The 15962-nt window shown below is 35.3% G+C and overlaps 1 protein-coding gene across 3 annotated transcripts in view; it reads left to right on the forward strand.

Annotated features, from left to right (window-relative positions):
• brat (brain tumor) overlaps positions 1-15962 on the forward strand; it is a 62698-nt gene that overhangs the window by 21851 nt on the left and 24885 nt on the right. Inside the window, exon 2 of one of the 3 annotated variants that reach the window (XR_010752128.1) lies at positions 1973-2317. The exons of the other annotated variants lie outside the window; for them this stretch is intronic. The gene's annotated coding sequence lies outside the window, so the exon portion shown is untranslated. Of the gene's footprint in view, positions 1-1972; positions 2318-15962 lie in introns of those variants that run through there. 3 annotated transcript variants of the gene reach the window in all.

The following is a 15962-nucleotide window of genomic DNA, read 5'->3' on the forward strand; positions in this document are numbered from 1 at the left end:
CCAGTAAAAATTCTTTGGGACACCGTATAAAACCAAATCTCAGCCACTTTTAGCACATACCGAGCGAATCCAGAAAAGTGTTGATCGATCCATGGAAAGCGCAAACTTCGCGCGGCTTGATTTCGAAAAGGAAACAAAGGATTTATATGTAAATCGTAGTTGTGAAACTTTATTATGAATAATGGATGATGATTCAAGTGTGCTTAGTCAAGAATCACGGCTTTATACGCTAAATGTTGTATTTTAGTGCGTATGTGCTTGGGTTTTTTAGCCAGCACGCAACTGCGTATATGTAGGAGGTTGCGTGTACGTTAGAGTTTCGGTTGAGCGAGTTGTTAACTTGGGTAAACTACGTTCATTAGAAGGGTATGGAACAATTGTCACAGAGGGGGATTAATGAAAGAACTAATAAAATAGTTGCGTTACGGAAGTTACGACGAAGGCAATTTTTATGAGACCACAAAAAAAATTGCGTACGCCAATGGTTTTATAAAGGGCAATAGATTTAAGCGCAGTAAGTGAGCAGAGTTATATTGTTCATTGTAAAACAACCGTTGACATTGAGAGCCAAGAGTAAATGCTACATCACAAGACACCAAAAGAGAGTTTCTTAGAAAATATTTAAGAAGAATTACCTACATTTTTCAAGGATTTTATACAGGGTGGTAACAATAAAATATTTACATATTTTAAGCTTTAAAACTCCCAAAAAGTCGGAAACTATCATCTCTGCAACGTAAATCAGAGACGTACCGGAAGGTTATCAGAAGAATGCAAGGAACTTATAACGACACTGTTAATGAGCTAAGAGTCCTAAAATTGAGACCACACAAATTACTTTTTTCAAATTTAAAAAGAACTTCTTATGTCTATGATTTTATACGGGTCGTACCTCTATGCGTTGACGAAACTGAGAAAGAAGTCGTCATATTCGATACAATACTCAGGAGCATGATGATTATAATTTGAAATTCAGTTTAATCAGTCGAAGACATTAAAATTTAATACTATTAAAAAACTGGCAACGTGTATGGCTTTATATAGAGCGCTGTCTCTTATAACTATTGCCTAGAAAGTAGACAAAGAGTCACATAAAATTATCAAAATCAAGTGATTAAAGAATCATAAAATGTAACGAGACAAAACACAACTTCTTTTTGGGAGTTTGTTTACACAAATGAGCATATTTTGCACTTCAAAACTTAAAAAAAGGTAAAAATTCCTGTTACACATATCAGAGGCATGCTGAACGAAACATAACTATTGAAAATGTTGATACAAAAATTGAGATAAATTAACCAGAATTTACTTTGGTTGGTCAGTAACGAGGTCAATATTATCAATACACACTCTAACCGCCCATAAAACAACCAACAAAGCCCGATGCAAATCGATACGTTTTTGATGGCGGAAACGTTTACATTGAGAGCTGACATTGGCAAGGCTCCCCTTTTTGCCGTGCTTACTTATACTGTCGCAAGAAATTCTGATAAATAAATAAACACAGACTGTTATTGTTCGTTATTAGTAATTATGATTGCGAAGCCTTGGGCTGACCCACATGCCACGTGACCGTCTTGCATGCAAAACACCGTCATTATGCTAATTGTTATCGAGAGAGATGATATTTGGGTCTATTGTTTACGAATTAGCTATAGCTATGAATTATAGGGTATTTGTCGTGGGTAATGTGGTATATTGCTTAATATGCAATTATAATTATGGTACTTGCTAATTCATATGTAATCTTGAAACACCCTATAGATGCAAATATCGAATTGGCTATTATCGAAAGTTCAGCGAACCAATACCAACAGTCTTGGCCTGAAAATTATTTTCGCCTCGACGTATGTATAAACAGGAATCTCAACTAAAATAAACAACTTTCTGGATGGTGTATAATATATCATTCTTCCTTATGCCAGTGATTGCTATGATAAATCTTATCTAATGACCTTCTTTTTGGTTGCAGGTATGTACCAACAGCTGAGATATGTCAAGTAAGTCAAAGCACGAAAGAGCAAATCATCGTTACCTAGAGATTACCCAGTCTAAACGTGTCTTTTGTTCCAACTCAAGGTTACCTGCACGGTCGTACACCTCGTACCCACTCGGCAACTCTATAAAGAAACACTTAAAGAAAGCAGTACTGCTGTACTTAAAGCAGAATAACCAGTACTGAAGAACAAAGAAAACTGAAAATTTATCGAGATACTGGTGGAGTTTAGATCCATTGTTCTCTTGTATGCGAATTTCAGAGACCATCGCGACATAGACTACTTAATTCAATGATAGTTCAATGATTTCGCTTTGCAACCCTTACATTGACATCGTCATCTAGAGGACATTGAATTACTTTATGTAATTATTTTATATTAGACTCAGAAATAGTTTCAGAGAAACTTACGTATATTCGATTCTCAGTATGTGCCTGAAAATGACCGAATTTGACAAAGGAGTCGGAGGTGTCAAATTTTATTAGCCACATTTCAAATTTCTAACGTCACTCATTCAGTCAAACACTCAGAATAACTTGGTGTAAGCAATAGGAAAACCAGAAATTAACATTTTTTTCGATGTAACTGAAACTCATTGGAGTGCTATAAATGGCAATAATCCCATTATAAAGCCCAAATTGCGATGATTACTGCACTAATTACATTATTTACATTGCTCTACCTTTGTTTAAAAACCGTCAATGATGGTGTGTTTTCAGATTTCTTTCCAAAATTACTAACAAAGACAACGAAACGTGTAATTGCACTTATTGTTATCGACTTATCGAATTACATAGACTCCATCGTTAATCATTATTGTTGGTAGATGAATTCTGATATTCCCATCAGGGGTTTAAAATTGTCGAGTGTAGAAACACTAGAAGCTTATCTCGATATATGTTGTTTACTGTGAATGTAAAAATTTGTTTTTAATATGCCTACATAAGAGTTTTTTTTCGCATTCCGCACTTTCGCGGTCAATTACAAAACTAGGAAATGAAACTTTATAGCACCTATCAGCCCGAGGCTCTGTTATAAAACTGACACAACGTGAGTTAGTAAATCACAACGAATTATTCTAACAGGGAAAGTCAAGTTACATGGAAATAGGCGTGTGCCTGCAAGCCTTCAATATTGCTGATTTTAGTTCATTACGCTTGTAGAGTTATGAGAATGAGATTAAAACGTATTTGACATTTTATATTTTTTCACTCACCTGAACTGCTCCATATCTGTCGCTTCTCCATCACCTACTTCCTCTTGTATTTGCGTCGAGATTCATAATGCCTAAAAAAAAATCTCCTTAGAAGCGTAAACTTGTTCCTTCAGAGAGAAATGCTGTAGATCTTCAGATTTCTCCGTGATATGTTATATTGGTGGCCTCAATATTATAAGCATTCTGGGGCTACATCAATTGTCGTTACGCAGTATAATTTAACACGTAATATAGGATTTCCTTTCTAAAAGATTCGATAACACTTTGCAAGGTCGCTTTACTTGTGGTGGAGGCGTATTCAGAAAAAAATACATGTTATCTTTTTAACAGTAATATACCGATAGCCGAGTTGTCTTACCGAAAAACTAAATTTCAAACGTAAAAATGATTTTCGAACATTCCTGCAAGATTTTTCGTTTTTAACCTGAAAAGGCCACGAGAGCTTTAGCCCGATTTTATCAGATCGAATTTTGAGTAATGAAAATTAATAAATAGCACTTTAGTAGTGTCAATTTTCGACTTTAATTAATACATTAATTATTATATACGAATAACAAATAAACAAATGTATTATTATAAATCAATAAACATTACTAAAGTGTATAGAATGTGAGTTCGTAAAATATGTAGAAGACTGAAAATCCTTCGGCTCCAGACGAGGCGCTGTCAATTAAATTCGATCAAATAAAAGACCATTCGACTGCTTTTTTACTTACTGTTTTTTTGTTTTTTACGTTTAAAAATAATCCAATTTTATCCAAAACGTTAAACAATAATGAGGATGATGGAAAAAGAAAATAATTTTCTCAAGGAAAATTTTTTTAAGGGGAACACCGAGTCGCGAATCTTACACCTCGATTTATAAATATCCCTACATACAAACAAATACGCCCTAGCACGGAATTTTCATTGATTGCAAACATCGCAAAAGAGGGCACGGGACTTGCCGGTAAAGCCCGGAAAACCTTCGTAAGATTCCCAATTTTACCCCGCTCTGGGCCGCATTTACGTAAGACCGACGATCTCGATCATTTGAGAATTGATGTGAGTAGTTTTCCAAAGTGACATAAATACGTAGATGCGCGAACAAGCCGATGTGTCATTGTTAGGGTGCTCACGCACATCTCATAAGAATCTGACATTCACCCTTGACAAATCACTATCTTAGAACACTCACATTGCTAACACGATGCAGAAACGTTGCTTGGACGTGCAATAAACATGGGTTGACCCTCCGGCAAATTGTCTGGATTTACGTGATGATTATCATAAGAATAATCACGTACGAAGTTACGGCTTGGTTCTAAAGAACCAAGCAAAGTACGCATTAATAACGGAAAGGAAGAAAAGCACGTCTAAGATTGATATGGAATGTTTCTTCCACCTTCTTCTCCTTCCGATTCTTCTAAAGCAGTCAGAGGTAAAGAAAACGACAAGCCAGCCAAATGGCTGAAGACTAACAAAGCCTTCTAGGGGCTTCAATTTATTTTAATTATAGTCTCTGATTTAACGATAACAAAACAATCATGGAACACACTCTACACAGGCCTACTTCCTCCCAGGGAGAGCTGGATAGAGGTTATGGAGGGTAGAGCCGCAAAGAGCAGACTATATCTGATACACGGATAAACCACTAAGAATGCAAGTACCCAGCATATACATATTTAGCACAAAAAAACACTTGACTAAACGCCAGAATATGACCATGTTAACTCGACTGCCTCTACCTCTTACTTCGCGCACTCGCTAAAAGCAGCGAAAGCAGCAAGTTTATTTACTTGAACATACTATAGGATGATAATACTGACCCAAATAATGACCTTTTTTTAAGTTTTATCAGTGTTGCTTTGATCTGACTAGATCAAGGTATCGCAACCGAGTGAACTTTCTATTATAAATGTATGTTAGATGCTCATGCGGTTAAGCAGGCAACAGGTAATAGCTGTTTCACACATCTGAGGCGTTCGTCCAAACAGTCCCGTTTAATTGAGTAGTTTAATGAGCGAATTTTCACTTACAAGGCTCCATTGAATGTAAGAGAAGTAAGTAGAATGGGATAGATTTACTTCAAGGAAATTTTGATCTGTGTGGCAGAGTAGTTACCGATCCAGAAGACCTAAACAAGACGTCTCTCAAGACCAGAGAGGTTCAGGTTCGAGAGAAATTTTACCTTATTGATCTTATGGTCTTTACGAAGTGCATTGGTGAGTTACATTGAGGTGACATTTATTACATATTATTTATATTCGTATTTGCATAGAGAGACACAATAAACCTTTGGTCACAGTGAGGAACTGGTACCACTCCATCCAATTCAATACAATACATTTATATTTGTTGTTGAAACTGCTATAGAAATCTTTTAAAATTTTCCCAACTCATAAAGAACAAGATAAGTTAGATCTAAGTAGGTATTTGGTTAACAAGATTAAGCCTTTCCCAAACAAATAAATGTATGTGAAATGTTATCTACACGTTAGAAGTATAATATTTAAAGGCAATTGCGTGGGGATTTTCGCGCCTTCAATTTACAAACATCAGTTAATCCTTTTTAATGGGCTGGAGTGTTGGTGTACAAACAATAATCGCTTGATTACAAGGCCCAAAAGTCCCTAAATTTACAACTTTCCAAAGCAGACAACGGCCTTTTTGCCAGCTAGATATAATGTTCCTGAAACTTCCCAACTTTCTCAATTTAAAGTTACGTTTAACTGTCTCAATAAAGGTAAACAGTAATTGGTTTAAATAAACGTTGGAAAGTTGCACTCCTTTGTAGAATTTGACGTCATAAAACGAAAGCTGGCTTTACCCTCAAAATACAGGTTAAAAAAGGAAAGAATAGCAACGAAATGGTTCCAGTTTCATTAAACCTTCTACAACAATCAATGCAAGTTCTTTAGATGTACCCAAATTGCAGGATAGTCATATATTCCTCTTCTTTCTACGAGTGTCTACATTTACATCCTTTCATTATTGTGCCTTCCCCTTTTAATATGAAGGCAAAGCATTTTTTCATCGTCTGCAAAGTGAAGGTTCTTATTCTCTGCTTCAACCATAAATAGAAAGAAATTGCCTGTACTTAATTGTATGTATTTCCTTGATTACCTCAGCTTCTTTATAATAAATTGCATTCCATCTGTACAGGTAAATACATAAATACATATCGACCACTGGTAATTAATTTAAAAGCTTTACAAGTATTGACTAAGACTGAGTAACGGATACGATCTTTAGGAATATTAATTTTAGTTCTTGAAATTCGTCATTTAGACATTTTAAAAAATCAAAGCGAGAAAAATATCGGTTATTTCCACATTGCGATCTTAAAACTCTTCCTGAAAGCTTCTGGGAAAATAAATAAATAGAAAACGATACAATATAATGTGCACAACTTGTTTACACTTTGAAAAACAAATTTGATATTGCAGGAATTATTCTATTAAGGAAACCAAATACTATGTCAAGAGCTCGTATTGTTCGACCTTTGACAACAGCCTCGAAGACAAAATTGTATGATTCAATGTTTTAATCTTAAGCATGAACAGTAAGATTTCTTATCATCTGACACGGAAATGACGAGCTCTCCTGTTGCTGCAGAAATATAGAAAGCGCAGAAGATTGCCAAATAAAAAAATTATTTTTATGTAACACTTATATGACTCGTTTAAGTCGCCCATCATAAACACATAATTTTTGCCGACTTAATTTTAAATTAGCAGAAAACTATTTACACGTGTTCTCCGTATAAAATAAGTAGCAACAAACTATGTTAAGCACGCATCAAAATCTGAAATCTAAATTAGCAACTGTCGAAGGTTGCTATGCAAAAATTAATACGGTCTCTTTCATATCTCCACCAGTAGATATTTCGAAAAAGAGAAAGTGGTAGCAAAAGGTGCCAATATTGTTTTGGAATTCTGTAGGTTAATCATAACTGGATTACATAATGCTGTGGGCAATTAACGAAATTTTTAAAGGATAAAACCTCTTTATCTTTGCATAATACTAAAACAGGATCCACAATACGACATAATGTGTATGTACAATAATGTACAATATATACAACTGTCACCCGATGGAATATAGCGCTGAAAACCAATGTGGGCTGTATTTACATCGGACTCTCGATAAGATAAACTCATTCCGTTTATTATTACACCATGTAACGAACTTTATTAGACCATTTCCCATGTAAATCCGATTTATTTTTATAATGTGTATTAGAGAGATGCGACTGACGTCAAGTATTACTGGTTATAGTTATCGTTACACGAATGATTCTGTGTTGCGTCTTAAGTTTTTTTTTAACAGAATCGAAATGAAGAACGCCAACATTCAATGCACTATAGTGGAGTTTAATCAGATTAAATTTGAACTTCTATCTTCCAAATGGAGGGAGTTGGGAGGTTCAATTTGGGGAAACACACACAATTTTGGGACCATCCGTAGGTACTCTTAAAATTGCTAGTAAAAATAGGAAATCAGTTGGTTATTTAGATTCTGAATTTTGGATACGAAAACTAATCATTGATAAAAGTAAAAAGCCTTCGCTAGGGTTAAACCAGATTGTGTGTGTTTATTTTCCTTGAAGTTCCTGGTCACAAATAACTGAGTGTAACTGATCATCATTGAGCCTGAGTAAATCTAATTAACCAGATTTAAAATTTGTACAGACACCCTTTACGACCATGCTATATTTTTGTTGACTTTGATAACATTCTAGCGATAAAGCAAAATGTGTTTTAAATCGCTAATACATGTTTCCTCACATTAGTAAACTCTCGAACCATATTTTGAGTCAATGTCTTGTCTGATACGTCAGTCTAACGAGGGCAAAAACTGATACCAAATTATGCGAAGATTAATGAAGTTACAGAAGATGTTACCGATGCTTTCTGGAAAGCGAGAACTTAATCTGTTAAAAGTTTTGAGAAATGGAACGGAAGTATTTGAAAGAATGAGTGAAAAATAGAAAAAATAACTAGAAAATAGTGTAATTATTCTAAGACACTCTGGAAGTCGACGTATCTGATCCAATTTCTATGTTTATTATTAAGAATAATACATTTTGAGTATATTAATCGATTGAACTCTCCAAAAGACTCTAGTTTCTTGTCTATGTGTCTTTTCCTCCTGATCCTGACAATAATCCTATATAGCGGTCATATTCATTAACAGATTTCACTGCAGCCGTAAACATCAAATGTTATTTTTAGGTGCTTTATGAATAATAAAAGCATCCTTAAATGTAATCAGGGCTTTAGACCCTAAGATAGTGTTTGTGTTATATGTCAGTTTCGATTTTAATCCGGGAGCTGTTTATTTTACGCGATGTGCTTCACGTGCTTCACGATCGTAAAATTATGAAGATTGATCGAGATGGTGACTATTTGGTTTTCCGATAGTAAAATTCTCTTTTATATGCGAATTTTTAATGAGAAAGTTATCCAGAGTTGCAGCTCTATACTAGTTCGGGTTTCATTATGCATTGGCAAAGTTTTGCATTTAAAATCATAAATAGAATGCATGGAAAATCTCGCGAGTTTAGAGATGCTAAATATTCGATCTACATGCAGCATTTGGTAACATTTAGTGCTATGTACAGGGATTTAGTGTCTTTAAAGCTATTAAAGACATGGCAATTAAGGCAAAATTTGGAGACTTACGTAATGAAATGTCTTGTTCTGTGTCTTCTGTCCTCATATTATTTATTCTCTTCTACAATATCTGGAAAACATGTGAAAATATTAAAAACAAGGAATCTCAATAATGGATATTCGTGCGTAGGATTCTGTCTCTCGCACGCACGTATTCAATTGAGTGTTAATGACCCTCATAACTATACAGCTAATGATAAATTCAAACAAAAACGCAGTTCTTCGTTTTTTTTCAAGTCATTCATTATCAGTACCGCTATAAATGCCGGGAAACAATCGGATGATACAACGACGTTCGAAGTCATAAAAATACACTGTATCATTATTTCCAGTGGTCGTCGACCCGTCGGTACTAGCAATAGTACGATAATTATATTAGCATTATTTAATGATAGCTCTGTTTTATATTGCCGGGAAAATTCCTAAAATAACTTAAGAGTAAGGCATTTTTCATGAAGAGTGGTTGACTGTTAAGAATCAGGTTGGGCCATGCGTGAGTCATGTTTTGAAAATGGTTTGCTGCAAATACCCATAACATACGAATACGGTTAATACATATACAAGGTGGTCCACTTTTTATGTAGCAGGACTTTAACAATCGACAAAAAACCTTATTTTAAGAAGAAAATTTCATCTCAACATAGAACCATAAACACTTCATTTTAAAGATAGTGGGCGATGAAAACTTAAAAAAATTGATTATTTTTTATAATGCTCCATCTGGAGATATTTATACCAAATTTGGTGTACAGCATCACATTGTATTCTGCCATATTCAGTAATAATAACACGGCTCATGTGCAACCAGTGCCGAAGTTGTGGGGTTTTACTACCATAAAATTTAAATTTTTTTCCTAAATGAGTAATTCAATAATTCATTTTCTACAAAAAATGTCTTGACATTTTTTCGTATTTGGCTTAGTTGCGTAACAAATCCAATAAAAAAAATTAAATTAACAAATTGTCGCAACCTAACCCCGTTAGACTTTTCTGTTTGGGGATTTTTAAAAGAACAAGTATGTGCAACTTCTGTGAAAACAAGGGAAGAACTTATTGGCCGCACTAAAGATGTGTGCACTGAATTTAGAAATCATAATTTAATTGGTGTTCTCCGATCCATTAGATGTCGGTGTGAATTATGTCCGCAACAAAATGGTTAATATTTTGAACACTTACTTTAAATGAAGTAAATTTTTGTAGCTGTTTTTCACTTTTAATTATGCAATACGTATCATTAACAATAATAAATAATAAAATTTGATTGTAGACAGGACCGAATTAGTAATTTATTGAATTTTATGGCAATAAAACCCCACAGCTCTGGCACTGGTTGCTCGTGGGCCGTAATATTATTACTGAATATGGCAGCATACAATGTGATGCTGTACTTCAAATTTAGTTTAAATATCTCTAGAAGTTGGAGTATTAAAAAAAAAATCGAATGTTCTTCTAAGTTTTCAACGTTTGGTATGTTTAAAACAAAGCATTTATGGGCCTATGTTGATATGAAATTTTCTTCTTAAAATAAGTTTTTCTATCGACTGTTAAAGTTCTGCTACAAAAAAGTGGACCACCCTGTATAGGTTGATAATGGTTTATCCATTACGCCCGTAGTTTTCCCGAAGTCGATGGCGGAATATCACAATAACGTCGATACCAGCTCCTAAATTTTAAGCGAGAAACGGCAGGCAGATCGAAAATTGGAAATTTCCTTATAAGAAGTTTCAGGCTCGGTTTTAATTTTAATTACAAATTAATAAACTGCTCGGGATCATCACGTCAAAGTACGTTAACAGAGGCCACACCCGAGCAGATGTAGTATAAACCGCCGGATATAAGAGCCGGACTTCCGGCGGGGGCCAGTCACACATCTGACATTCGGACATAGATCTGACTGCAAGGGTCAAAAAACAGAATATTGAAGAAAGCGGGCACACAAATCCTCACGTTTTTGGATTAGTGTTGAGTCTCAATTTACGTACCGCATTACGACCATCTATCACCTATGTAATGAAAAATAACTAATTTTGAAACACAATGGAGTGAATGCATTCGTAACGACCGAGCCCGCATTCCTGTATTGATTCAAGCAGAGCGAGATAGACATCAGACTTACATCAACAAAGGCTTAACAAGTCTTATGCTTTCTCACGCAACGGCCGCATATGTGGGAAACTGAACGAGCGCCTTGGAACAAAGAACACCACAGTTCTAACGTCGATTTCTGGTAAATTGCGTTTACGTCTTGAGGGGCAATCATTTAATTGAACAGTTGCATTCAGCAGATCGAAGTTTAGAAAGGAAAGTTGTTTGAAGGCACATTGTTATCCCTATAGGGAAGTTTTAGACCTTAGATACAGTCTTCGAATTAGTCAGATGTATGAAATTCGAAAAAACTCAAAGAAAAATTAGAAATGTTTGAAAAGTGGCAACATGACGATTTGCATTTGTCACAAAACAAAATGACTGTCCATATCTTCGGTATGAACAAACATTAGATGTCTATCAGAACATCTATCGGATTGACATGAACTTTGTAGTTTTTTCAATGACGATTTCCTTTCTGTATTCTAAACCAATATGCTAAATACTTTTCTTTTAAGACCTAACAATTAATGTGTTCTTAACGAGGCTGTTAACTTTAACTGGAAGCTAATCTCCATAGAAACGTTGAAATAGATCCCTAGTATTAATCAGACTTTTTTATGCAAGCCAGCTTGCAATTAAAGTTAACAGCACATTAATAATTTGACCCTAAAACGCACAGCTGACTTTATGCATCAACAACCCATAACAGGAAGTGGCAAGGTAGTTTTCTAAACGTGTTAACATGTTAAAGCCCAGATCCCGGATAATCACTGAAGCAATTCCTGTCTTGAAAGACACTGAATTAGTTAGTGTTGAAATGTGCAAGACATCACTGTCACTTGGCATTTGAAAACAATTACAAGGCTGCGCTAATTTTTACATAGATCACCGTTGTTGAATGGAAAAATGTGAAAGTGATCTCTGCAAATAAGATTTTTGAACCAAGGTTGGCAGCGACTGCCTTTAACCGAAACTAAATGTGTCTAGCATAAAAACGTCCGGATACCCATAGGATTTTGCAAGTCGACGGTTAAGTGATTTCGCATGCAGTGACTTTGACATTGTTTCAGTTTTGTTGGTATAGGAAAAAATTGGGTCGTCGTTTGACGTAGATGCTTGACTGCGTTAGTTACTAATATAAAATTATTAATTGCTTTAAAGTATCAAGTTAAAACAATGTAGATACTATACGCTCAGTTTTATGTCCTCCGGTCCTGGAAGTTCGTATATCTGCAGCTTTATAGTTTGAGTGTATATAAGCCGTAAAGCCTGTTTAGAACCTCTGGGAGAAGAACATAAAAAGCCAGCGCAGGGGGTGTTTTTGCCTTTACTAAATACGCGTTGTTGCAACATTTTTAAGTATAAAAATATGCATCCAGCACGTGCTTTGCTCTATTAAAAGCTTGAAAACATTCACTGTATTCCATCCTAAACTTGATTAATTTAGGGCAATAACGACGTAAATAACTCTTTCGCAAAAACACCCATAATGACCTCTGTTACTTCTAATTATTAAATCGATATATGGCAGTCTCAAGGAAAAACTGTTGAATCATATCAACACGTGGGCGCCTTTCAATATACGCCAGGCCTCGTGAATAATTAATGAAGCACAGTTAGAAAATCTCCTTTTTTCCTGCATGGTTTTGTTGTACTACCATTAATATAATTTGTTTATCACTATTTTTGGAAGATGATAGGGGTGAAAATTCGTTGCAAATAAAATACATACTCAACGGAGAAACCGCAAAAACCAAACCCACCAACCATCAAAGATACCAAGATGAAAGACCGAAGATAAGTATGAGATAATATAGGTTAAACTCACCTACTTTACCTGGAAATAATTGCGCCGTTTGGGGTATTTAAATTAATTAATATTGAAGTGCAAACTATTATGAACCCGTAGCATACGTGCTTATAGGAATAAAAGCCTCCAAGGGGTCTCTCAACAAGGCCACATTTTAAACAATTGTCCTAACCTTTTTTAATTTGATTATTTTATTTTTTAATTATGACCTCGAATTTAATAATTGCACACTCCAAACACAGTTAAACACATCGAGTATAAATATTTTCATTTTGTTAAAATAAAACATAGAAACGTTTGAATAACACCGCCATGTTCTAGATGTTTATTATACTTTCAAAAAATGGCAACCAGGAAAACTGACTTTAAGAAGAAAAATAGGAATGACTATCGCTGTCCTTGTTTCTTTGAGTGCGATCTAAGAAGGATAACAATATACTCGTGCTTCATTAAATTTAGCAGCGAATTCCGCGAATGAAGTTTGCTAGCTGCGTCGACCGAACGACTGTTTCAAACACAAAGCCCGCCGCTACATCAACCGTTGGCTCGTAGGCAGCGATTTTAATTTACTTGCGAATTATTTACTTTTTACTAATTTTAATTTCTAATATCAATCCAACTAAAAATACACTTTTATACAACCTTCACGCTGATAAAACAAGATGTAAATTGAATCACAACCTTCATATTGATGCACAATTACATTATTTGAAATGCAAAATTAACGACTTAATGCCGATAGTGTTGCGTTAGATTGAATGGTGCCCCAATTTGTTTTATTCATAAAACGGAGCGTGACCATCGGAATTATCAATTTAAATTCTTCTAGAAATTCGAGGAATGTGATTTGTCCGCCTCAGATTCAAATGCGCCAACATTAATTAAATGAAAGAATACGTTTTGACCAAAAAAGCGAAATAAAGGACTCTTTCAACCGACGTAGATTATGCACAAAAATAGCTAAACACTCGCCTTGAAAACTTTTTGATTATGCCATTAGAAATTCCGATTTCCCGCTTTTACCGGGGAAAAGAAAATAAATTTTCTTCCTGACTCAATAAATCTTTAAAAGTCGTTTTTCTTTCCTTAGGTGGGCCGGGTGCCTTGTGACGAATTTACTGCCTAACTTTTCATGTTCATGAGGTGTAATTGAATGGGGAAAAATGAAGAGAATTTCGGTTTTTTATGGTGTCGCAAACGAACAGGTTTAGAGTGGTCATAGAAATGGTGAAAAAACCTAAAAATTATAAGATCAAAACATTAATGCTCTATAAAGGATTTACTCAGTTAAAAACCCGATTGGATCCTAATTTATTATTTTCGCCTTCGACTCGACCAAATAAATATTTATGGAAAAGGACTTTTTTGACATGCCATTAAAACCGTATTACTTAAAGCCCTTCCCATGAAATCACCTTTTTACTGCGAGACGATTAAATCTTTCCGAGATTAGGAAAGAATTGGAATAAAAACGTTTTCAACTCTCAACATTAACAACAAGAAGTTCGGAGCTTCGTACGTTCGTCTCCATGACACTCATCTTATTATATTACTAATTTAATTTAAAAAAGTCCGATTTTGCCATATCTTTTTATTTTCAAATGCTTAACAGAGCAAATCAAGGCAATTACTTGAGCAGGCTTTTAAGGGTATAAAAATCTGGAAAGTGGAACATTTCCCGGAAATGACAATTTCTAACGTCACAATGGCGTCATTCCCAAGGAAATTCTTACTCTTATATAAATCTTCTGTTCTTGCACCACCGGAGTGCTCTACCATTGCAATTTTATTGGCACCAACACAATGGCCACATTAAATAAAGGAAAAAGCCGAAAGTTAATTACCACGGAAGTTCCTTTGCTGGGGCCTCAAGTATGGAGGTCGCAGTTTAATTACGACTATTTTCGCTTACCGCGTTACGTGGCGTATCGAAGAACACCTACTCTCCAAAGGTTTATAAAGAGCTGCGTGGAAAATGTCAAGGGCGCCATCTAACTACGGTAAAGAAGAAATTTCAAAGTGGTGCGCCCTTTAATCATTCAGGACGGTATAGGAGAGCGAAGGTCTTCCTAGGTGAAAGTCTTTGATCATGCTGGTAGTTTTTTTTGTTTTCAAGGTTGTAATGCAGGTTTTGCTTCTAGAGAATAAAAGCGGACCTACCCTGTAAAAAAATATATCACAACAAAATCTGCAGGATAAACCTGATCACTCAAAAGTATACGTACGTACAAATACATACGTACGCATTAGTGCATGTTGGGTTGCCTGCAAAATCTGTAAATTTTGACTAACTTTACATCAAATTTGTCAGATTAACATGTACATACAAAATTTAGAATGATCTCCTATGCACCGCCCCCCCGAATTCTTTGATAGACGATAACCTAAACAATATTGTTACGTTATTCCCCATCACGCATTCCATCTATAACGTCTTAAATTAAATCACAGATGGTACCAGTTTCTAAGAATACATCTGTAAAGCTTGTCTCGTTCGTTCGTGGGTGTCGCTGGGTGCATTACTCTACGCCGTTTTGACCTTCAACTTGGCTCCCATGGGGAGCTCTTTAGATACCGCCTTGAAAGGTGATTTGTCATGTTGAGACGCAGTCATCTTCGAGGAATGGAAGAAAATCAAATAAAATTTATTTCAGACGAAGACTGAGAGATTGGAACAAAGAACTCTGCGTTTAGTGAAGTTGTAGGGATAAAATATCTACCTCAGGCGTTAAAGGCCACATTACAAATTATGTCATAACGTTTTTCCCACTCCTAGAAGGGTGACTTCTTTATGTCCCCCAAAAGGACAGGAAAAAATTATCTCTCTCATTTTTTCTTATTTGTTGCTTCTTATAAGCAATCCTCTATTAGGCCACTTTAATAAAGGTATATCTTTGGACTCGTTTCCCAACCCTCGCTCCCATGTGGATATCGAACAAAGAACGTGAGAATTTCATCTTTAGATTTGCTTTTACTCAGAATTGGTCTTTATCAATTAGAATCGCTAACAGCCGTAATGCCTGAAAAGCTTGCAGTAAACTTGGAAAAAAGAAACTAAAGCCCTTTCCCAGAAATTCATCTTCAAGTTTACTGGTAAATCCAGTTGAATTAAGCTCGAGTCTGACCTCACGTTTAACATATATCAAGATAACGTCGTCTGGATGTAAAAATGTAGGCGTATTAGGACAATAAAC

Source organism: Euwallacea similis, chromosome 5 (genome assembly GCF_039881205.1).
Source record: "Euwallacea similis isolate ESF13 chromosome 5, ESF131.1, whole genome shotgun sequence".
Lineage (NCBI taxonomy): Eukaryota > Metazoa > Arthropoda > Insecta > Coleoptera > Curculionidae > Euwallacea > Euwallacea similis.